Here is a 25,563-nt window from a genome sequence, read left to right as displayed (position 1 = left end):
TATTAAGGAATTTTAAATTAATAATTTAAACCCTCCCCAAATTAATCTCCAGGCCCAGAAGTTTTCACTGGAGAATACTAAAAAGTATTTAAAGAAGAACTAACACCAATCCTATACAATCTCTTCAAAACAGAAAAAAGGAAGCATTTCCAGTCCATTTTATGAAGCCAATATTATCTCGATTCTAAAAACCAGATAAAGACAGTACAAAAAAGAAAAAGAAAATTATAGACCAATATCCACATAAACAGAGACATAAAAGTTTTTGCAAAATATTGGCAAATAGAATTTGGCATTCTCAGTGGTAGAGAATCTGTCTGCCAATGAAGGAGAGATGGGTTCAATCCCTAGGTCAGAAAGATCCCCTGGAGAAGGAAATGGCAACCCACTCCTGTATTCTTGCCTGGGAAATCCCATGGACAGAGAAGCCTGGCAGGCTACAGTCCATGGGGTTGCAAAGAGTCGACATCACTTAGTGACTAAACAACAACAAAAATCATGTTCATGGTTTGGAAGACTGAGCATAGTAAAGATGTCAATTCTCTCTGAATGAAATGTTTAATGCCATTGTTTTTAAAATACTAGCAAAAATTTTATGGATATAAAGATTACCCCAAAATTTGTAAGGAAAGGCAAGATGAACATCATTATAACTTTGAAATTTTGACAGTTTAAAAAATTGCTGTTCAATTCAGTTGCTCAGTTGTGTCCGACTCTTTGCAACCCCATGGCCTGTAGCACACCAGGCTTCCTGTCCATCACCAACTCATGGAGCTTGCTCAAACTCATGTCCATTGAGTCGATGATGCCATCCAACCATCTCATCCTCTGTCATCCCCTTCTCCTGCCTTCAATCTTTCCCAGCATCAGTTGTTACTATTTTTTTCTAGGACATTGATTATGAACCCATTTGGGACCCTACTGAAGTTTCCCATGGCTTTCCCTGAGTAATGTGGCAAAGTTGATTCTTACTTTCCCATCTGGGCGTCCTGTGCTCTGGCTATGAAGCCAAAGGGAGTGAACTGTCGAACACGAAAGCACCTGTAATGTTAAGTATTTCTGGAAACTCCACTGAGTTCTCAGCCCCAGATCCAGTAAAGAGAACTGGAGTGAACCTCATTGCTCCGTGTGATTTAGACAAGTGGAGTGTGGTCCAAAGAGAACTACTGTTCCTTTGGGGTGTGTTAGAGAGTCTGGGACCAGAAGGTCTGTTAGGTTCTGCCTGGTTGGCTGACCTTCAAATCCAACAGTGGTTCCAGAGTTTCTTTGTCTATTGTAGTGGATATGGAGTGACTTCTCCTTCATGGAACTGACAGTGTCACCTTCATGGGACAAACATCCTTGGGATTTAACCAGATGTTGGTCCAAAGCAAGCCCATAGCATCCAAAGTCCAACATGACACTGTCCTGCCCACTAACAGTGCATCGCTAGCAGGAGAAGGATAGTGATTTTGAGGCAAGGGAAGGTATTTAGTATGTGCTTTCCGCGTGATTGCTTTCCAACCCTGGGGCTTTGGGCTGTTGCTAATTTGTCTGAATGTCCTCACGTGTTAAGCTACAGGAGTAAGAAGTACTATGTGCTGGGCTGGAAAGGTCAACCTTGCCAGAAAGAGATTCTATCCTTGTTAACATCTTGGTTTCATTAATCTCTGCTGTTTCTTTTTCTCTGCAGTTTTTGTTCACTGGGTCTTTGGTTTATTAATTATTTTATTTACTGACATTTGGGAGGTAGAGACAAAAGAGGAAAAGATTTTATACTTTGAATTCCCATTATTTGAGGTCCATGATGTGATCGCCCCACCCCCCACCTTTGGATTGGAACTCTTTGGATAAGACTAAATTTTAACTTTTTCTTTAGTAGATTATCCTTGATATTTTGTTTTATCATTATTCAAACCCACTATGAGTTTGTATGTATCAGATTGTTTTGTATTACAGGATTCTTCAGGGACAAGTGGAGCTTATACAGCCAATTTTATTCAGTGTTCACAATGCACACATAGTCTGTCATTTTTGATGATAAAACTCCTTAGGATATGGGGTGGCATAGCTGTTCAGAACAAAAAGTTATAGTCAGTGGAAAATTAAACTTCATTTTTGAGGCAATAAAACATCAATGACAAAACCACTAGCAACAACTATTTATAAACTACAGTCCCTTGTAGGATTTCATATTTAAACAACAGTGAAAAGAAAAACAGAAATGAAAGCCTACCCCTCCTGAGAGTACTTTTTTCTCTCTACATTCCCTGGCCGGAAGCCTCAATTTTTCAATTGTAAGTTTTCAGAAGAGCATCGTTTTGCATTTCCTGGACCATCTATCACACAGTGACTCACAGGGCTGGGGTGTGCGGGGCAGGCACATCAGCCTGCTCTAACTGAGAACAGGGTGACATGATGCCATAGAGTCAGCTCCACGGAATGCGTCATCCGCACAGTATCACCAGGCAGCTCTTGCCTTGATTCTGAATCTCAGAAGATGCTGCAAAACGCTGGAGGGAAAAATCTGTCTTATTGTCTACCGCAGGCATAAATAAAAATCAATTTGATCCTTTGGAGCTACCTCTACTCCCAAAGGATCCCAATGTTCTCAGCTCCTACCTCTGGAGTATTAGTCACATGTCTCTGAAACGTCGTCTCCTCTGTACTAGAAAAGGCAGGCCCCTTAAAGGCAGCCCTCTCTACAACAGGTTTTATTTTGAGTGGGATATTAAATAGTACTTCTAATTAAAATGACAGGGAAAACTGGAGGGAAGGAAAGCGTAATTTTCCACATTGGAATTAAAAAAATTTTTATTTATTTTTGGTTGCACTGGGTCTTTGTTGCTGCTCGAAGGCTTTCTCTAGTTGTACGAGCAGGGGCTATTCTTTGTTGCAGCACGCAAGCTTCTCATTGTGGTGGCTTCTCTTGTTGTAGAGCGCCGGCTCCAGAAGCACTGGCTCAGTAGTCGTGGTGCATGAGCTTAGTTGCCCTGTGGCATGTGGGAGCTTCCCTGACCAGGGATCAAACCTGTGTCCCTTGCATTGGCAGAATTCTGAAGCAGTGGACCACCAAGGGAGTCCTCATGTTGAATTTGATCAAGACATAGTGGTTAATAGTCCTCCTTTTTAAAGGACTATATGATTTAAGGGGAAGAGAACCCTCTTCATTGCAGAAGACACAGTGTGCATTCACAGGGACTTGGATGAATGAAAGGATTCAAGGAAACAAAACAGTTGGAGGAAGGGTTGAAGGTACTTTATAACTAGGAGATAAGATCAACCAGTAGGTTTAAGTGGATGAGAAAGCTATCACGTCATCATCTGTATGAAAATCTGTGTCTGATGTTTTAGAAATGTTTGTTAGAATTGAATTGGCCGTCAAATGACAAGGTACAATTTCCTCTTGTGTTAGTGGCCAATCTCTTGAAGATGGAGAATGCTTAAAAGACCATCCACTCTGTCTTCTGCATTCACATTGAATTGTTTTAAAGCATCTCAGAAAGAGGAGAAGCTACCCTACTGTATGGCTAAACTCAAGAATCCTATTTCCATAAAGGTTTTTTCCTGTCTCCCCCTACCCCCCACGCGATTCTGATTCTCTGACAGAGTGTCTGATACTAAACGAGAGAGCACTGGAAACCTGCCAGAACTTCACCTATTTAAAGGATTTTTAGTATCATTATTTCATATTTATTCTGAAGAATCAACACAGCCCTTCTTTGAGGAGATAGCAGAAAGCTGAAGAGCTGACAGCATAGAAAATGGTCACTTAAATCTTTGAGCTGTGTAGCCCACAAACTTGCTAGAAACCAATGACGTTGTAAAGCAACTTTGAATTGGGCTTCCAGGTGGTGCCTGTTAGAAGGGCCTAAGAGCAAGGCATCATGGGCGAGGGGGCGCCATGATGGTCTAGTTGTCGGCTGGGAGGGTGCAAAGCGCCTGCTGCTGTTTTCCTTCTAGTCCTGGAACCAGATGTCTGGCCCACAGGTAGGCTTCTTGGGAGTGGTTTGGGTCTGTTATCATTATTCCATTTTGGGTTTACAGGGGTGGTGTTCCACAGGTTGTTGCTTCCTTTGCACTCTGTCTGTGATCCACGGAAGTTGCCTTTGATGGATGGTGGCGTCAGCTTCATTCACTTTTGTGTGCAAACCATTGTGTTAAAGATGACAGGACACGTTAATTTGACCAATCCTTAAATAATTAAAATAGTGAATTTGTCTAAATAACATATAGTCATAGCAAGTTAAAAACCAAATACCACAATATAATTAATTTTTGGTAACCTTGAACTGACTTCAATTTCTGCCTAGGCTAACCCCGTTTCTAAGAAAAGATAGTATCTTAAAAGCATTCATTCAACAAATATGTTTCCTACCCTTTGGTAGGAAGTACTGTGCTAGGCATTGGATTTGCAATAATAAATAAGTTGCTTCCTTTCCACAGAGGTGATAGTGTGCAGGAATGCAATCTTCTAATGGGTTAAAAACCTCTCCTGGAATTGTAGTTCTTTTAGGATATTAAAGGTGCCTGAGGTCTGACTCTAAGTTCCTGAGAGTTTCAAATCTGGAAATATTAAAATTAAAAATGCACCGGGGGAAGGCAGCCTTTCAGTGTACAGCTTCTAGTTCTCAGTAGACAAGTGCTGTTTGACCCTTTGTTTCCCTGTGGTAAAGCAGAAGGGAGAAAGGAGAAAGGCAGCCTAACTCTGCTCCCCCCCTCCCCCACGCCCGCCCCGCAGAGGGCTTCCAGGAACGTCTAAATCACTGCAGGTTTTCCTCCTCTTCCATCAGATGAACAGCTTCTAACTCACTTCAGCCTTCCTTCATCTTCCCTTGGATGCACAGGTTGGTTTCATATGGTGATTCTCCTACCTACGTCTTTTGATTCCCTGGGATCTTTATAGTGTGGCGTTTGAGATGGTTTACTTATATCTTCAACTACATATTTATAACAAAATAAGGTCTTTAAAAGTTGTAATGTTCATTGAATTTGGAAAACAGAGGTATGTAGAAAGAAAAAGAAACTGTAATCCGACCACCTAAATGTATCCACCATTTACATTTTGGTGAACTGTCTCCTAGCCTCTATTTTTCTTTGCATTGTGTTATTTTAAAATGTGAAATCATGACATATATTATGCACACCTTTATTCCCTTTGCCTTTTGATTTAGCATTGTATTCTAAGCATTTTCCTTAATACAACATTCCTTCAAGGATTCCTTCAGAATCCTTGTTTAATTATGTCCTAATAGTCCATTGAGTGGAGTTGTTTTATTTTGCTATGTTGTCTGTTGCATAGACTTCTAGCTTTTCATGATTATAAACAATGCTAATAATAAAATGAATATTGCTATGTAGATTATTTTAATCTAAAACTGGGAGGATATTAGTTTAAATAAAAATTAACTCATCAAAAGCTCTTGAATAGGACATAAACCTGAACTTTCCAAGCACCCACTGTGAGGCCCTGTCTAGTCCTCCTGCTTTCCTGTTTGAGGAGGGGAGTCTTGCCACTCCTGTTAGTTTCCCCTTTCTCCCATCAACAATGGCATTTTCCCCATCCAGCCTTGCCTGAATGGACCCCTCATCTGTAGGGTTTACGAATAACTAGAGTGTCTTGCGGAGAAGACAATGGCACCCCACTCCAGTACTCTTGCCTAGAAAATCCCATGGATGGAGGAGCCTGGTGGGCTGCAGTCCATGGGGTCACTATGAGTCGGTCGTGACTGAGCAACTTCAATTTCACTTTTCACTTTCATGCATTGGAGAAGGAAATGGCAACCCACTCCAGTGTTCTTGCCTGGGGAGTCCCGGGGACGGGGGAGCCTGGTGGGCTGCCGTCTCTGGGGTCGCACAGAGTTGGACACGACCGAAGCGACTTAGCAGCAGCAGCAGCAGCAGAGTGTCTTGCGGAGAAGGCAATGGCAACCCACTCCAGTACTCTTGCCTGGAGAATCCCAGGGACGGGGGAGCCTGGTGGGCTGCCTTCTATGGGGTCGCACAGAGTTGGACACGACTGAAGTGACTTAGCAGCAGCAGCAGAGTGTCTTGCTGGAAATGGTTCAGTCAGGCCACATGTTGCTGCTTCTGAGTAAAGCACAGACTTTCAGGCAACCGCCTGAAAAATTTGCCTCGAGCTTTCTAGAAACAATTTAGGCCAGAAAGATGTCATTTGGTTGCAGTCAGACATGTTATATTTGCTGACAACTCTACATTTTTCAGGAAAAGGGACCAGGCCCTCTCCTTAGCAGACATATTGAGGAGTGGAGTGGGAGGAGAGTGGGCGTGAATGTTCCAAGAGATGTGGCTTGGAAGTGAGGGCAGGCCTAGTAATGGCTCATCTGAAGTCAGCTCACAGTGTGGCCACCAGCATAGGTTTAGACATGTTCATGTGCTTGGTTGGATATCTGGGTGAGGATGCAAATTGAAAAGGGAAGTTCATACAGAGTATTGTTTCCACTTTGGTTGGTATTTCCTAAGATGAACAGTTGGAACATGAATGATTTTATGGGTCAGTTACATGCTTTTGAGCTATACAGTGGCACATAATTCATATGATATAGTGACATGGAAAGTAAGATGTACATGATTTAGAGAATTTTGCCATTTGATTTTGATATGTAAGTTTTGACCTTGAGAGTTTAGCAACTACCAAGACCAGTGAGCAAGAGGAGACATCACTGCCATTGCATCCTCCTGTGAGCATCCAGGGCTTCTTTGTACCACAGGCTGGAGCTGCTCCAGGTGGGCAGGGCAGGGCAAGAACAGTGTGTGCGTGTGTGTATGTAGGTGTGACTCTGCAGACCTGTGTTCACCTGTCACTGGAGCTGCCCTGGAGGTACCTGAATTTGGTCAAGGGTGAGGGCATATTGCTTGGCCCTGTGTAAACTGTAATATTATCAGTCAGGGCCACCTGGGAGAAATGTCTTCTCTGAACCACTTGCATGATTCCTCTCACCCAAGAAGCAGTGGGCAGCAACTGGGGACCAGGATGGCTGATTCTCAAATGCCAACCCATTCCAGCCCACCACTTTTTCAGGAATGGTGCTAAGGCCCTGGGAAAGCATGCACAATTACACCCTGCCTGCTAAGATGGGCAGGTGCCCCGGCTGCCTCCGCTGACTCCCCGCCCCAGCCTCCCTCCCTCCACCCCTGCCTGCACCTCTGCTGTAGGCAGGGGATCCACTTCCTGCTGACCTGCTTTCTGGTTCTGTAGGAAGAAGCTCTGCCTTTCCTAATCATTTTCCACATGCACACCTGTCAAGTTACATAGGGACCAAGAAATAAAAGGGCTTTGAAGAGAGGTGCAGGCAGCTACATGTGTGTGTAATTGCAACTTTCTTTGCAGTACATCTCCCCAGAAGGGTTTACTTGTTTAAACCACACAGAGGTCATGAGAGCCTTACAGGAGGAGACTAGGTCACTCCCACCAGCAGCCCCATCATCATTCCTGAGGCATCTTCCTATCCTGGCTCTGTACGGTGGGATAGATGGATGATATTGTTCTGTCTTGCTGCTGATCGAATAGAAAGGATTCGGGGAGTTAGTCACAGTGCAAAGTAAGTTCTTGTCTTAGATGCCAAAAGCTGTAATGTCCACTCCGTTCGATTTTAGTGGGGAACTGAGGCACTCCTCCTCTTAAAGCTGACTCTTCTATTTTAGCTGCTTACATGAGCCAAATGCAGCAGGATTGACTCAAGTCCCCTCTTTGTTTAGCACATCTACTCTCAACCGTACAGTTACCCTCAACTTGACAGTTTAGTTTTTGCCAGGCCATGCCTGAATTTACCCTGAAACGCTTCTGTGAAACCCTGAAGGTATTGCTGGATGGAATCAGACCATGGACTGAAGAGGGCCCATGTTAGGACAGGGAGAACTTGATTTGAAGAAGGAGGTGGAGATGGGTGGATGACTGTGATGTCAAAGAGGCGTTGGTTTTTTGTTTGTGCTTTTTGGGTTTACAAGGGAGGAGGAGTGGTGTCTAGAAGCAGCAGCGGGGAATGCTCATGAAGAATACCCATGGTGTGTGGGAAGCCAGTGAATGAGCAACCTCCCTGAGATGCCTTCAGAGAAGATGATATCTGTTCATTCAGTGCATATGTGTCGTGCATGTCTTGGTGCTGGGAACACGAGGTAGTACGTGCCTCATGACCAAGGGCAAGAAGAATGAAGCTGTGATGAGATCAGCACCATCCCAGCCAGCATTCAACCAAGTTCAGGAGGGCCGGTCAGGTGGAGGAGTGCTCCGTGGGGTCTGAGTGTCCAGCCATCCATTTACAGTGGACAGGGGTCCAGGGCAGGAGGGGAGAGCGTTGGAGAGAGGGAGCAGAGAGGGTCAGGTGAGGGGACCCAGAAAGCCCCTCCCTTGTCTCTAATTTCTCTTGTCTACAGACACTGCCTGCTCCCTTTCTCTATATTGGCTTTCTCTACTTCTCAGTCCACTTAGCAGAAAATGCCTGTATTCACAGCCCTTGGGTCTTTGTATCTCCTCTGTTCCAGGGGCCAGCCCAGACTGAAACTGGACACTCTTAGCCCTGACTCCAAATTTCCAGCTTTGGCCCAGACTAGGTCACCATAGCCAGGAGGGTGGGTCACAGAGTACAAGCATGCCCAGTATGCCTAGCCTGGCAAGGGGACCTGCTGAGAATTAGGTGAACAGCCTGCAAGATGTCTTCCCCTGGCCACTTTCCAAGGGCCTAAGGGTTAGGGAGGATGTTGGGTGTGAGTCTTCCTGTCTGGAGTTTGTGTGGTAGCAAAAGCTGCCGTTAGGCTCCCTGGCACATCACTGCTACTGCCTGAAGCCTTCTTCAGATGACTCCAGAGGCAGAAAAGTGCCAAAATATCCTCAGCCTGATCAGATGAACCTTCACAGTAAAGAGACAGCTTTACATCCCTGCTCTAGTACTGAAAGGAGTTTATGTTGATTTTACTTCTCCCGAGCAGCTCAGTGTTAACTGGCAACATGTTTTTATTCATAAAGAATATGGAGTATATCTTTGATCCATATGACAAATTTATATCTGAAATGATAAAGTAACACTATTGATCTGATCTCCTCCTCCCCCCAGCACCGCCCCTCACCGCAGCAGCTAAGCCTTATAGCTGCACAGTTCTCTTCTTGCAGCATAGGAGTCCCCTTTGTTTTTAGACACGCCCTTTGGTCCTCCAGAGGCAATCCATCAGAGCTGGTGCAGCTGCTGGTGTCCCTGGGTTCCTAGGCCTGCATCACTCTCCTCATTCCCTGGTGTTGACAGCAAGACCAGCCCTGTTACTGATGATGGCATCTATGGCCTTTAACATCTGATGAATGGAGCTTGGGCCCAGGTTTATGGATTATATTTTTAATGGGATACAGTCAAAACTCAAAGAACCCTTAGGTCCTTGGCTTGACACACCCTGCTTGGACAGACCTTGTCAACAAGACAAGAGGGATCTGTTCTTAGAGAAGATGGAAGAGGCCTCCCAGGGGCAGAGAAAATAAATCAAGCTTAATACTTTGTAGTCATTTACTCCATTCATTTGTAAGTTCAGGTTTTCAACATGATATCATTGACTTAATGCAAAGTAGTCATCCATCAAATCCCACCCTCAGGGAGCTTTCCATCCACTAGTGAGCCAGCTTCAGTGGGGATTAGAGGCATTAGGAAAGAACTTAGCATATGTACTGACTTGCACCTCCGGGGAGATGAGATATCTCCGGGAGAGGCTGGTGAGTAAGCAGAGATGCAAAGATGAACAGGAGACAAGAGAGCAAGGTGTCTGAGAGGCTCTCTGGAAGCTGGAAGCACAGGAGTGGGGGTGGCCTGGGACTGGAACAGGAGCCGTGCTGTACCGAGCATGATGCCCAGACTTCCTCCCAAAGGGAATGGGAGCCGAGGGAACACTCTAAACAGTGGAGAGGGCTGAAGGCTCTTCTCCTCCCTGAGTACTTCCAGTTCCTCCTGCAGGGTCAACATTAAATAGCACAAGTCCACCTTTGTAAATATTCCCAGAACAGTCTCATTTTATCCATGTGAAGGATTTAGAAGTGAATTAAAATGAAGAAAATACACGTGTTTGATCTTGTCTCCAGGCACTGCCAAGGTCCTATCTTAGCTTCCTCTTTTTATTTACTCAGTTCCTGTAGACCCCTGGGACTCAAGCCCTGGACTCCAGTCTAGCAGGGCCTCTGGCCTTGGCACAGTGAATGACTTTGAAAGAAGTCTCTGCTCGCCTGGTGAAAGCTGGGTTCCTTGCCTGGGAGGCATGCAGGACCCTGTATCATTCCTGCACAGTCTGTAGAAAGTGTGGGGCAGGAACCCAAGGCATCTCTGTCACGGTGAGGCTGTACACAGATCCCCACGGGGCCCAATCTGCTGGAAGTTTACTGGGGTACAGGGAGGTTATTTTCATCTCTCTGGAGCTGTTTCATTCTGTGCTTCCACTCAGGTGGCCTCCTTGCCTCATCCCACTGTTTGCATCAGCAGGGAGGCAGCAGGGGGTGGGGGGAATGATTGAGGAAGATTCCAGTTATGTCAGTAAGATCAGTGTATGTGCTCTATGCTAGAAGTGAAAGAGTACAAAGTTAAGGTTCATTCAGTTCACGGTTTTATTCCTAACTTTGATTATCTGAATACCAGAGGATATTGAAGGTAATTGAGTCAAGAATATGGGTGCCAGAAGTGAGATGAGCCAACTGGGGCTGGAATGCTGGATCTGCCATTATTTGAGCATTTGGCAGATAAAGCCTCAGTTTCTTCAATAATGTGAACAAGGTGCCTATTCAGAAGGTTGCTGTGAAAGCTTTGCTTTTCCAGCTTTATTGAGATGTAATTGACATATCACACTGTATAAGTTTAAGATGTACAATGTGATGATTTATACAGTTATATACTGTAAAATGATTACCACAATGGGACTGATTAACCTATCCATCACCTCACATAGTTACAATATATTTGTGTGAGGTAAGAACACTTAAAATTTTCTCTTAGCAGCTTTCAAGTAGATAATACCATATTATTAACTATAGTCACCATACTATATATTAGATACCCAGAGCTTATTCATCTTATAACAGGAAGTTTGTGTCCTTGGACTACCATATCCTTAATTCCTCCAACCTCCAGCACCTGGCAATGACCATTCTAATCTCTGTTTCTGTGAGTTTGGCTTTTTTTTTAAAAAAAAGATCCCACATATTAGTGATACTATTTGGTATTTATCTTTCTCTGTTTGACTCATTTCACTTAACATAATGGCCTCAAAGTCCATCCATGTTGTCACAAATGGCAGGATTTCCTTCTTTTTATAGCTGAATAATATTCCATTGTATATGTGTGTGTGTGCAGAGATGTGTGTATGTGTGTATCTTCTTTATCCATTCATCTGTTGATGGACACCTAGGTTATTTCCATATCTTACCATTTTGAATAATGCTGCAGTGAATATGGTGGGGGAGCAAATATCCCTTAAAGATTGTGATTTTATTTCCTTATGATCTATACCCAGATGTAGGATTGCTAGATAATATGATAGCTCTATTTTTAATTTTTTGAGGAAACTCCATCCTGTTTTCCAAAGTGGCTGCACTAATTTATGTTCCCACCAGCAGTGCACAAGGGTTTCCTTTCTTCCACATCCTTATCACACTTGTTATCTCTTGTCATTTTGATAATAGCCATTTTAATACATGTGAGTTGGTATCTCACTGTGATTTTGATTTGTATCTCCCTGATGATTAATGACGTTAAACATCTTTTCATGTACCTGTTAGCCATTTGTATGGCATCTTTGGGAAAAAGGGATATTCAAGTCCATGGTCATTTCTTAATAAGATTTGTTTTTGCTATTGGGTTATATTAGTTCCTTATATATTTTGAATATTGACTCCTATGTGATACATGGTTTTCAGATTTTTTGTCCATTTTGTATGTTGTGTCTTCATTTTGTCAATTATTTCTTTTACTGTGCAGAAGCATTTTAGTTTGATCTAGTCTCACTTGTTTGTTTTTGAGTTTATTGCTTGTGCTTTTGGTATCACATCCCCCAAATTGTTGCCACAACAGATGTCAAGGAACTTTTCCCATATATTTTATTCTAGGAGTTTTTAAATTTCAGACATTTAAGTCTTAAATTCGTTTCAAGTGAGTTTTTGAGAGTGGTGTAAGATAGGGGTCTAGTTTCATTTTTTTACATGTGACTGTACAATTTTCCCAACACCATTTATTGAAAAGACTGTCCTTTCCCTATTGAGTGTTCTTGGTTCCCTTGTCAAGCCTTGGTTGACAATATATGTGTGGACTTATTTCTGGGCTCTTAATTCTGTTCCATTGGTCTATATATCTGCTTTTATGACAGTAATATGCTATTTTGATTACTGTAGCTTTGTACTATAGTTTGAAATCAAGAAGTGAAATGTCTCAGCTTTGTTAGTCTTTCTCAAGGTTGCTTTGGTTATTCTGGGTGTTTTGTGTTTCCATATGAATTTTAGGATTGTTTTTTCTATTTCTGTAAATAATGCTATTGGATTTTCATAGGGATTGCATTGTATCTCTAGATGACTTTGGGTAGTATGGACATTTTAACAGTATTCTTCTGATCCACCAACATGGGATATCTTTCCATTTGTTGTCTTCTTCAATTTCTTTCATCAATCTCATAGTTTTCAGTGCATACATATTTAATTCTCCAGGTTACATTTATTCCCAAGTATTTTATTGTTTTTGATGCTATTGTAAATGGGATTGTTTATTTCTTGTTCAGATATTTAGTGTTAATATATAGAAACACAACTAATTTCCATGTGTTACTTTTGTATCCTGGAGTGTTACTGAATTAGTTTATTAGTTTTAACAGTTTTCTTGTAGAGTCTTCGGGTTTTCTATATATACAATTATGTCATCTTAAGAGACAATTTTAGTTCTTTTCCTATGTGCATGCCTTTTCTTTTTCTTGCCTAAGTGCTCCAGCTAAGACTACTCTGAAGGCTTGATGGTTCTTAGCAGGTGCTCAATAAATGACCACAATTATTATTAATGAAATGATACATAATGGAAAGCTAGCCTTTTATTACCAAAATAACCAGTGGAAGAAAGCAAAGGCCATAAGGATGGAGAACTCATACCCTCATGAACATTAAAGAATCTCTGCAGAATGGGAGAAGGGGAGATTCTTCCTCAATGGACACCTTTTCACCTCGCTGCATTGTTCCTCTGCACCTGATTGTGTACTTTGCTTTCACCATGAAGGACCTGAGCACATCAGGAGGAAGTGCATGAAACAAATTGGCATTATGCTGCCCAAGCTCATCAGGAGCAAAAGAGTGAATCCACCCCAGCTTTCACTGACTGGGCTCCCTTGGGCGAGCAGCTGCATAGAGACAACAGCCCTATTTCACAGTTCTTTCAGTTGGGGATAAAAAGGTCCATACAGGCGTGCCAGCTACTGAAGGACAGTTGTGGCTTACTTCCAAAGGAACCTTCAGCATTATTATCATAGCTCAGGTGGACATTGCAGAGAAGGCAATGGCACCCCACTCCAGTACTCTTGCCTGGAAAATCCCATGGATGGAGGAGCCTGGTAGGCTGCAGTCCATGGGGTCGCTACGAGTCGGACACGACTGAGCGACTTCACTTTCACTTTTCATTTTCATGCATTGGAGAAGGAAATGGCAACCCACTCCAGTGTTCTTGCCTGGAGAATCCCAGGGACGGCGGAGCCTGGTGGGCTGCCATCGATGAGGTCACACAGAGTCGGACACAACTGAAGTGACTTAGCAGCAGGTGGAAGTTGAAGTGAAGTGTTAGTCACTCAGTCATGTCCGACTCTTTGCAACTCCGTGGACTGTAGCCCACCAGGCTCCTCTATCCTTGGAATTCTTCAGGCAAGAATACTGGAATGGGTTACCATTCCTTTCTCCAGGGGATCTTCTGACCCAGGGATCAACCCTGGGTCTCCTGCATTGCAGGCAGATTAGTTAGTGGTTTTATTTTAAAACTTGCTTTGAGAAGGCTAGGTGCTACAGACAGAAGCAAAGGGCCTGCCACCAAGCAATGCTCCTGACTGCTCCAGCCATGACAGGAGTGTCGGGTGGCAGCTCCAAGTGGCCTTTGACATGCAGGAAGTGCGAACGTGGAGAAGCAGTGACAGCAACAGCCTTGCGACTTCCCATCCACATGCTGGAGAAGTGAGGCTGCTGTCCACCTCAGGGATCTTTGTCTAGAAGAAGAGGTTCACAGGGCTTAGAGGAAGGTCATTGAGGAAAACAACCAGAAAAAAAATCTTCCTTCATTTTGGCAACTGTTTATGCACTTAGCTTGAAAGATGACATTCAGGGCAAAGGTTTGGAGCCCTGAAGTTTCACCCTGTGGGTCCCTGTCTTTACTGAAGTTTCCAGCTGTCGGGACCAGGCTGGTATGAGAGACAAATGGACTACGTCTGCCAGCTCACTTAGTTGTCCTTGAGGCTAGAGTCTGGACAGAGGTCACTCAAGCCTGCTGACCGTGTGTTTCCTTGTAATCCTGTGGCGAAGGCAGGCAGTGGGGCCAGCGGCATAGCTGGCAGAATCCATCACCATCTGCCTTCATTCATCAACAAATGTCTGATGCCTACCATGTGCCCAGCACTGGGCTGAGTAGGATCTGGAGCTCTGGAGATGAAAGTCCTGACTCCTTGATCCACGTGGACAAGTGGACTTGATGATACAGTGTGACGAGGACTCGACAGGACACCAGAGAAGCAGAGGGGAAAGGGCACCCAGCCCAGCTGAGCCAGAAGGAGGGAATCAGTTTGCTCCAAAAGATACATGGAAGTCCTAACCTCAGAATGTGGTCTTATTTGGACTTAGAGTCTTTAAGGAGATAATCAGGTTAAAATGAGGTCATTAGGGTGAGGTGGGCCCTAACCCAATATATGTCCTTATTGAAAGGGGAAGATTTAGACACAAAGGCACACACCCATACAAGGATAACGCCATGAGAAGACTGGAATTACGCTGCCACGAGCCACATAAACCTGGAGAGAGTCCTGGAAGGGGTCTTCCTATCTCATCTCTAGAGGGGACATAGCCCTGCAGACACCTTATTTCAGACTTCTGCCTCCACGATGTGAGACAGTGAATTTCCATTCTCAGCCAACCAGCTTGTAGCACATTGTTGTTGCAGGAACTGGGAAACTAATACAAGGACTGAGGGGTTATACAGGTGGAGAAGAGGGGAAGGGAGCCCCCAGCCCAGGAGAGGAGATAGGGACACGGGGCGATGTTTGTTGCTACAGTAGTAGGTGCACAAGAACAGGCAGGGTGGGGCTGTTGGGGGAGGACTGCCCCGACCAAGATGTATCTCAGTTTCAGTCCCACTGTTCTGCTGGCTAATGCTGTGTGATGTCAAGAAAGTTTCTTAACCTCTCTGAGCCTCCTTTCTGATCCTCAGTTTCTGCATCATAAAATGGGGCTAATAATGCTTTCCTTATGAGGACTGAACGATCTATGGAAACTCATAGAATATACTCCACGATTAAAGCTGTTAACATTACCACCGCCAAGTTGAACGTGTTGATTGACAGTAGGCAAGTGTTTATGGAAAGCACCCTATGTGAATATCTATGCTGCCTTACTTATCCCCACCACAACCCTGGAAGGAAGGCATTATTACTCTTGTTTTAAGGTAAGGAACTATAGACTTAGAGAATTTAAGGAATTTGCCTAGGATACCCAGCCTCCATCTAGTTGCCTTTAAGAGTTTTTTTTTTTTTTTTTTTTTTTTCTTTAAAGTGTTTTAAGGAGAACTATAGTAATAGTAATTGTAAAAGTAATAGATACCCCATACTGGACAGCTTTTTGTGTTAGGCATTGGCCCATCCAGTATTCTTGCCTGGAAAATTTCACGGACAGAGGAGCCTGGTGGGCTACAGTCCATGGAGTTGCAAAGAGTTGGACACGACTGAGCATTTTTACATGAATGATCTGACATTCTTTAAAACAGTCAACAAGAGAGGTATTCTAATTATGTTTATTCTATCAGTGAGAATGCTAAAGCTTAAAGAGTTCCTTTAGCAAGGTGAGGACCCAGAATTCCCCAGATAAGGACAGGAAACTGTTTAGTTGTTTGATATACAAGTGGGCATTGAATGGCTGCCATCTCCCAGCGCTGTGTGAGGCCCCGAGGATTCCATGATGTACAGACAGGGTTGCTGCCCTCCTGAGCCCAGGAATCTTGCAAGAGAAGCAGTCACACACAGCAGGATGCAACTTGGATCTTGGTCTCTTGTCTCTAACTTGGATTCTTTCTCCTACATGAGACTGAGGAGGAGCTACAGGTTACCTCCCAGCCTGCTAGGCCAGTCTTAGGCCGTTCTTATTTTTGTAAAAGCCAGATGGAATTTCATCAGTGCAATGGCCTCGTTTTCTGGACTGGAGTTGTTTATTTTTGTTTTAGCTATAGAACTCTGCCTTGAAACAGAATCTTACGTAGGAGCCCAACTTTGAAACAAAGCAAAGCTGGCACTTTCTGGTTGAAGGTGGGGGGTGGGTATTCCCTCTCATCTCTGATGCTGCTGGGGCATGGGGGGCGCCTGTCCAGACTGAGGGGAGCCTGCTTTGAAGGTGCTACTGAAGATCATACATGAGGCTTAGGAGTGGAGAACAGGCATTCAGGCATTTTCATTCAAGGAAGTGATCCAATTTGGGGAAAATTTTGTTCTTTTGATTGATTCTCTCTCCCTTGGGTTTCATCATCTTTTACATTATTAATGAAGGAGTCTTTGGGCCTAGAAAAAGAAAACAACAGTCTCAAAGGCCCTTGCTGAATCACCTAACTTTGGAAAACACAAAACAGAACTTTAGGTCCCGCCCTGATGCTCCAGGCCGGTTGTATCTATCTGGAACTTATCATCCCCTGCCCAGAAACCTTCCACCCCCTACACCTGCCCAGAAGACTTATCATCCCCTGCACAACTACAAATGCAATCTCAACTAAAGAAAACCCAAAACATCCTGCCTGATTAACGTTTCTTTTATCGCTTCCACAAACCTCGCTATAAATATGGACCCTCCCTGATCCCTCTCAGCCTGGTCCTTAGGCTGACTGTCACCCCTCCTTGCCTGAATAAAGGTAACCTACTTCTGTTGAGGTCATCTCTCCTTTTCTGCCTTGGCCGGAACTATACCTTACAATTGTTGCTTACTAGCATCTTTACCCGGAGAAGGCAGTGGCACCCCAATCCAGTACTCTTGCCTGGAAAATCCCATGGACGGAGGAGCCTGGTAGGCTGCAGTCCATGGGGTCGCTAAGAGTCGGACACGACTGAGCGACTTCACTTTCACTTTTCACTTTCATGCATTGGAGAAGGAAATGGCAACCCACTCCAGTGTTCTTGCCTGGAGAATCCCAGGGACGGCGGATCCTGGTGGGCTACTGTCTATGGGGTTGTACAGAGTTGGACATGACTGAAGCGACTTAGCAGCAGCAGCATCTTTACATGAAGGTTGACAGGGAAGGTCAATGTTGTTAGTTAACAGCTGAAAAAAGGCTTATTTGGGAGGAGGCTGGAAATGGGAATAAGACATGGGGATTTTCCATTGACTGGTTTATCTGAGCTCTGCCAGTGCATTGACCACAGAGAACCTGGGGCTGTTGCAAAGTTGAGGGCATTTTTCCCCCCATTCAGTCATTTGCTGTTGTTGTATTATTTTTCCCTGTTTTTAATTTTAAATCCCCTCACCCTAAGATGTGGGGCTTCCCAGGTGGCTCAGCACTAAAGAATCCACCTGCCAATGAAGGAGATGTGGGTTTGATCCCTGGGTCGAGATGATCCCCTGGAGAAGGAAATGGCAGCCCACTCCAATATTCTTGCCTGGGAAATCCCTGGACACAGGAGCTGGCAAGCTGTAGTCCACGGAGTCGCAAAGAGTCGGACACGACTTAGTGACTAAACAACAACATCCTAAGGTGCAGCCAACTGGAAATCACAAAGGTAATGGGAGAAAGAATTTCTTCTTTGCCTTATTCTGTAGACAGGAGCAGTTGTCCGTGTGGTTATGTGTATATAGGCACATAAGTATAGATACACACAAATACAGGCACGTGTATGTGCATGCGTAGGAGACAAAAACCTTTTCCCTCTGTGCTCTTAGGTTCAGTGTTTGGAGGCCTGTGAATTAAACTGACAAAAGACAAATAAGCAAGAGAAAAAACAGCTTTTTATTCATGTGAGTATATAGGTAGGAGTACACAGAAAATTGTGACTCAAGGGGCTAGTTAGAATTTGGGGCTTTATTTACCATCTTAATTTGGTAAGGTAAGAGGGAGAAGGGCACTTATAGAAACATAAATGACTTCTTAATAGGAAAGGGCAGGGAGCAGAGGGCATTAAAAAAAAAACACAAAACATTTTGGGAAAGATAAATGGACCCTTAGGAGGATAGGAGATATGAGAGGGTTGTTCTGTTTTTGTTTTTGATGATGAATCTATTTGATTGTGGTGGTAAGAGTTAGTCTTCCTTGGTTACCTCTGGAGAGAGTATTTATAGATCCTTTTGAGTTCTTTCAGGAAGCTCTGCTTTTAGGCAGATTAAAGGGGTTCAGGAATTCAAGTGCCTTCAGATAAAAATGATTTTTATGCCACAGTGGCCTGTTCTGGGCCCTTTCATGGACTATATGCCCCCATGCTTCATGCTCATGTCCTGTTAGGTGTAGAGATGACAGGAGAGGGCAGCTGTGAACAACAGTGTTTCTAGGTTTCTGTTCTTGATTGGGGATTTAGGCCCTCTCTGAGCAGTGGTCATCCATTTCTGCAGCGTGGGATTCACGTGTTTCCAGGGGCCTGGGAGAGCTGGAAAGTCCACACTTCTCACATTTGTGTATATCACCTTCTGTTCATCCCATGAAGACTTTTTCATTACTTGCCAGATGTTGGGTTCTAGCAGCTGGGAATATAAGGATGAAAAAAATTTTTTTTCACTTTTAAGGAGCTCATAGACTACTGGGGAGATAGTTATGAAGCTCATAATTAAATATTGTGGATAAATACTAGGATAAAGAAGGACCTGTGATGCTTTTAGGAGTAAGGGAGAGAAGTCTCAACCCAGCTCAGGATGGGGAGGGCAGTGAGAGATGGCTTCACAGGGGAGGTAGCTTCTCAACAGAGTTTGGAAGGCTGGGAGGGCAATCCCCAGAGCTCCAGGGACACTGCAGGCAGAGGGAATGTGTGCACTGGCATAGGGGGCACACAACCCCGTGGTGTGTTTGGGGATTGTTGGTGATGCCATGATTGGAGTGTAGGCTGGGTACCGGGGTTAGATGTTAAGGGGAATGCAGATGATGAACCTGGAAGGCTGTCTAGGGCAGGCTGGGAAGTGCCCCAGAGCACCTAATGAGACAGTGGAGAGTAGGTGGGAGGCAGGGGTACTGTGGACAAGGAGCCCAACAGCAGAACTGGAATTAGAGTCATGAGAACAGATTAAGATGAACAGGCGTACCTGCAGAGGCACTTTCACTATCTACCTGACTGGGCCAAGGGGAGGCTGAAAGCTCAGGGGCCAGCAGTGGCAGGTTGGAGGAAGCTGATGTGCCCTGGAGTATCTTCTTCGATAATTGTGACAGTTCATGTGTAGCCAGGAAGGAATTATATGTGTGTATTTCCCAGTGGCTACTGCTAAGCCAAAGGGAAAAGGACATTTGCATTTTTTAAAGAATCGATTGAGATTCTAAAGCTACCCTGGAAGGTTAAGAGTAAAAATGCACAGCTTGAAAGACTTGGCTTTTTGGCATCAAGAGTGCTGACCAGATTGACTCTAACCGAGACACAGTTTTTAATTAAGTGTTTATAATGAGACATTTATAGCCACTCAAGAGGCCGTTTTAGTCCTTTGGGAAGAAGAGTTGATGGAGGAGACGTCTGTGATTCTAGTAGAAATTAATATATAAACAGACCTCAATGTGCGTTTGGAAAGAAGCAAATAGGAGGGAAGCACTTTGTGAGGTGAAACTCGTCACACAAATTAAAACTGAATACAGTGGGGGAAACTTAGGGAAAATGCATAGATGAGTGTTTTTCACTCCAAAGCATTTGCTACTGGAAAACCAGCATTAATACCGATGAGGAAATTAGACAACACTCTCAAGTTAATTAATTTATATTGATTTTGATTTAACAGGCATCATGTTAAGTCAATACCAGATGTTTCCTTAAAGCAATACAACTGGATGTGAACTGCACTGAAATAGATGAATTCCTATTTCATACGGAATCGTTAAGCTCAATCAGCAGCTTGATACTGAGTCCATATGACAGACCAGGCCAGCGAGACAGGGATTTGGCTAAAACTAGACTCAGTGATGGACTTCACTGGTAGCTCAGCTGATAAAGAATCTGCCTGCAATGAAGGAGACCCTGGTACTATTCCTGGGTCAGAAAGATCCCCTGGAGAAGGGATAGGCTACCCACTCCAGTATTCTTGCCTGGAGAATTCCATGGACAGAGGAGCCTGGCAGGCTACAGTCCATGGAGTCACAAAGAGTTGGACACAACTGAGTAGCTCAGCACAGCACAGACTCAGTGATGTTTTTAATAGCAGGGATAACTATTATATGGTAGCTGAATTTCCTCTTCCTTGCTTCCTGTCTCTGTGAACACTCCATGGCTGCTGGGACTTCTAGTTGTGTTTCTCTGAGAGGAGGACTTGGTGTCTAATACTTGTGCCTTCTTTTGTATTGGGCATTTTTATCTAACTGTTTAGGAATCCATGGAGTAATTTAGTGTTGACTCCATTCTTTCCAACTAAAGTTTGGGTGTCTTTATGGAGACTGGACTAACATTCCTACAATAGGAATTTTACTTCATAATTTTAGAGTTTCTACTAACACTATAAAACTGAGCTCACATATTTATGTTGCCCTCCATGATTTCCCTGGGCTTCCCTGGTGGCTTAGATGGTAAAGAATCTGCCTGCAATGCAAGAGACCTGGGTTCAATCCCTGGATCGGGAAGATCCTCTGGAGAAGGGAGAGTCTACCTACTCCAGTATTCTTGCCTGGAGAATCCCATGGACAGAGGAGCCTGGTGGTCTACAATCCATGGGGTCGCAAAGAGATGCACACACACACATGCAACATAATTTCCCAAAACGTAGAGTCTCCCTTTCTCTAAGTCCTCTCATAGTTCTTCACATATCCCTGATATACAGCAGTAACTGTATTGCCTTGTAATTATTTATCTGTCTGTCTCATTAGCCTGTGTTCTTGAGGGGCTGTGCCTTCCTCATCTTTGCATTCCCAGAACTGTACTTAGTACCCCCATATGCCCTTTGATGAATATATGAAGAAATGAAAGTCAAAGCTTAACAGGCAAAAATATTTCCACCTTTCCATTTGTGTTGTAAATGTGTTCCTTCGCTTTCTGATGATTCCCGTGTGAGTGTGTGCATGCCCACCTCTACCCTTGAAGTTATTTCCTAAATTTCTTGGAAGAAAGGGATCTCTGTAGAAAAGAGTGACCGTTTCTTATAGGTGGGGTCAAGGGAATAGGCCCAAATTTGCTATCTCACTGAAATAGAAGAAGAAGTATTTATTCAAAATTCAGTTTGCTGCTCTTTTCATTGTTATAGAGTGTCATGTGATATTTATGTTTACTTTAAAATGAACTGCACTGAAGAATATCCCCTAGAGTTAGGACACATGTTGCATTTGGAGTCCAAGTGACCAGGTAGCTTATAAAGGTAGAACTCCACTGATGAATCTGTGTCCTGTTTTTTCTTGTGTTTACTACCAAGATAGCAATGATCTAAGGAAGGTGCTGGGTGAATTATTCAGGCAGTTTAACATGAGAATACTTTTCCTGCTCAAATGGTGTCTTTTCACTTTTGTCTCTATCCCTTGAAGAATTGAGAATGTTATTTTCTTAAAGATTTCAGATGCAAAGACTTTGTTTTCTAGCTTAAACTCTCTCTACTTCCTCAGAAGGAGAGCTTGGTCTTTCCTTATGGAAATTTTATATTAAGTCATTTCTTTTCCCAGATTTAAAGAACAGATGAGAGAAAGAGTTTAGGAAAGTCAAATTAGCCATATTTTTTCCCAGCTAGAACAATTGTGTAATTTGCATCCTGTGTTTCCTTATAGCATTCATTGACTATGTAGCAGTACTGGTAAGATAAAGAACTAAACTCTACGTTATTTAAAATATCAAAGGAAGTAACCACACTCATGGCAGACAAATTTGGTTACTTATGCAAAATGTAATTATTTATTACATTGGTAGCATGCCTGTAACATTGTTAAATACACATTAAAAATAAAGCACAAAAATTAAACAGATATAAATAGATCACAATAGTGTCATATTGTTTAATAACCCTATATCTTGCCGTTCCACCTTCTCATTATAATTTGTGATTTTTGTTTTTTCACCTCTACCTAGATGGCATATTCTTTGAGAGAGCAACTTATTTTTTTAATTGGAGGATAATTGCTTTACAATGTTATGTTGATTTCTGCCGTACATCAACATGAATCAGCCATAGGTATACATATGTCCTCTCTCTTGAACCTCCCTCCCATCCCCTATGCCATCCCACCCCTCTAGATTGTGACAGAGCACCAGGTTGAGCTCCCTGTGTCATACAGAAAATTCCCACTGGCTATTTACTTTACATGTGGTAATGTATATGTTTCAATGCTGTTCTCTCCACTCATGCCACCCTATCCTTCCCCTGTTGTGTCCTCAAGTCTTTTCTCTATGTCTGCGTCTCTATTGCTGCCCTGCAAATAGGATCATTAGTGCTATTTTTCTAGATTCTATAAATGCGTTAATATATGATATTTTTCTATTTTTGACTTCACTGTGTATAGCAGGCTCTAGGTTCATCCACCTCACTAGAACTGACTCAGATTTATTCCTTTTGATGGTTGAGTAATATTTCATAGTACATATGTACCATAACTTCTTTATCTGTTCATCTGTTGATGGATATTTAGGTTGCTTCCATGTCCCAGCTGTTGTAAAGAGTGCTGCAATAAACATTGGGGTACATGTGTCTTTTAGAATTGTGGTTTTCTCAGGGTATATGCCCAGTAGTGGGATTGCTGGGTCATATGGTAGTTTATGGAGAAGGCAATGGCAACCCACTCCAGTACTCTTGCCTGGAAAATCCCATGGATGGAGGAGCCTGGTAGGCTGCAGTCCATGGGGTCGCTAAGAGTTGGGCACGACTGAGCGACTTCACTTTCACTTTTCACTTTCATGCATTGGAGGAGGAAATGGCAACCCACTCCGGTGTTCTTGCCTGGAGAATCTCAGGGACGGTGGGGCCTGGTGGGCTGCCGTCTATGGGGTCGCACAGAGTCGGACATGACTGAAGCGACTTAGCAGCAGCAGCAGCAGCATGGTAGTTTTATCTTTTTTTTTTCTTTAAAGAAATCTCACTGTTATCCATAATGGCCGTGTCACTTTGCATTCCCACCAACAGTGCAAGATGGTTCCCTTTCTCCACATCCTCTCCAGCATTTATTATTTGTATATTTATTGATGATGACCATTCTGACCAGTGTGATGTGATACCTCATTGTAGATTTGATTTGCAGATCTCTAATAATAAGTGATGTTGAGTATTTTTTCATGTGTTTATTAGCCATCTGTATGTCTTCTTTGGAGAAATGCCTGTTTAGGTCTTTTGCCCATTTTTAAATTGAGTTGTTTTTCTTATATTGAGCTGCATGAGCTGCTTGTATATTTGGAGATTAATCCTTAGTCAGTTGCTTCATTTGCAAATATCTTATCCCATTCTGAGGATTGTCTTTTCATCTTGTTTATGGTTTCCTTTGCTCTGCAAAACCTTACAAGTTTTAACTAGGTAGGTCCCATTTGTTTACTTTTGTTTTTATGCATCACTCTAAGAGGCAGGTCATAGAGGATTGCTGTGATGTATGTCAAAGTGTTCTGCCTTTGTTTTCCTCTAAGAGTTTTATAGTTTCTGGTCTTACATTTAGGTCTTTGATCCATTTTGAGTTTATTTTCATGTTTGGTGTTAGGAAGTGTTCTAATTTCATTCTTTTACATGTAGCTGTCTAGTTTTCCCAGCACCGCTTATCAAAGAGACTGTCTTTTCTCCATTGTATATTCTTGCCTCCTTTGTCAAAGATAAGGAGTCCATAGTTGCGTGGACTTGTCTCTGGTCCTTCTATCTTGTGCCATTGGTCTATATTTCTGTCTTTGTGCCAGTAACATACAGCCTTGGTGTCTGAAGTCAGGAAGGTTGATTCCTCCAGGTCCATTTTTCTTTCTCAAGATTGCTTTGTCTATTTGGGTTTTTGTGTGTTTCTATACAAATTATGAAATTTTTTGTTCTAGTTCTGTGAAAAATGTCATTGGTAACTTAATAGTAATTGCATTGAATACTGCTTCGGTAGTATGGTCATTTTCATAATGTTGATTCTTCCAATGCAAGTACATAGTATTTCCAACCCAAGAGCCATCTGTCTATCTCATCTTTGCTTTCTTTCATCTTATAGTTTTCTGTATACAGGTCTTTTGTCTCTCTAGGTTGTTTTCATTTTGCTAATTTTTACATTTTATCTTTCACTTAATTCATAATGCAATCATATTAGCTCAAATACATAAATGTTCTTTATTATTTATTAAAAATGAGAAGCTAGAATGTGGCATAGCATTTATTATAAAGTGAAAGTGTTAGTTGGTCAGTGATGTCTGATTTTATGCGACCTCTTGAATTGTAGCCCGGCAGGCTCCCTTGTCCATGGGATTGTCCAGGCAAGAATACTGGAGTGGGTTGCAATTTCCTTCTCCAGGGGATCTTCCTGACTCAGGGATCAAACCTGGGTATCCTGCATTGCAGGCAGATTCTTTACCATCTAAACCACAAGGGGTTGCATTTTTTTTTTTTTTTTTTTTACTATAAGCTCTTCTCTAATTAATATTTAGTGACTTTTATTGAAGTTGTTGTTCGGTGACTGTCATGTCCAACTCTTTGAAACCCCGTGGAGTGTAGCGCACCAGGCTCCTCTGTCCTCTGTTATCTCCCGGAGTTTGTTCAAATTTATATCTATTGAGTCAGTGATTCTATCTAACCATCTCATCCTCTGAAGCCCCTTTCTCCTCTTGCCTTCAATTTTTCTCAGCATCAGGGTCTTTTACAATGAGTTGGCTCTTCATACATATCAGGTGGCCAGGTGGCTTCAGCAGCAGTCCTTCCAATGAATATTCAGGGTTGATTTCCTTTAGGGTTGATCTCCTTGCAGTCCACAGGATTCTTGAGAGTCTTCTGCAGCACCACAATTCGAAAGCATCAGTTCTTCAGCACTCAGTCTTCTTTATGGTCCAACTTTCAAATCTGTACATGACTACTAGAAAAACAATAGCTTTGACTACATGTATGTTTGTTGGCAAAGTGATATCTCTGCTTTTTAATATGCTATCTAGATTTGTCATAGCTCTCCTTCCAAGGAGCAAGCATCTTTTAATTCCATAACTGCAGTCACTGTCCATAGTGATTTTGGACGTTAAGAAACTAAAATCTGTCACTGCTTCTACTTTTTCCTCCTCTATTTGCCATGAAGTGATGGGACCAGATGCCATGATCTTAGTTTTTGA

General features: G+C 43.0%; 1 protein-coding gene across 13 annotated transcripts in view; it reads left to right on the top strand.

Annotated features, from left to right (window-relative positions):
* The first annotated feature begins 3,679 nt into the window (after positions 1-3,679).
* The window catches only part of CRH (corticotropin releasing hormone), an 87,438-nt gene continuing 65,554 nt past the window's right edge, over positions 3,680-25,563 (top strand). For 5 of the 13 annotated variants that reach the window (XM_055546124.1, XM_055546135.1, XM_055546137.1 and 2 more), the window contains exon 1: positions 3,680-3,969. The gene's annotated coding sequence lies outside the window, so the exon portion shown is untranslated. Of the gene's footprint in view, positions 3,970-4,720; positions 4,827-10,099; positions 10,301-25,563 lie in introns of all 13 variants that reach the window. The other 8 variants (XM_055546129.1, XM_055546133.1, XM_055546130.1 and 5 more) reach the window with 4 other exon arrangements.

Source organism: Bubalus kerabau, chromosome 14 (assembly GCF_029407905.1).
Source record: "Bubalus kerabau isolate K-KA32 ecotype Philippines breed swamp buffalo chromosome 14, PCC_UOA_SB_1v2, whole genome shotgun sequence".
NCBI classification, from domain to species: domain Eukaryota; kingdom Metazoa; phylum Chordata; class Mammalia; order Artiodactyla; family Bovidae; genus Bubalus; species Bubalus kerabau.
The sequence above is the reverse complement of the archived record's forward strand: the minus strand, read 5'-3'. Positions and strand labels throughout refer to the sequence as shown.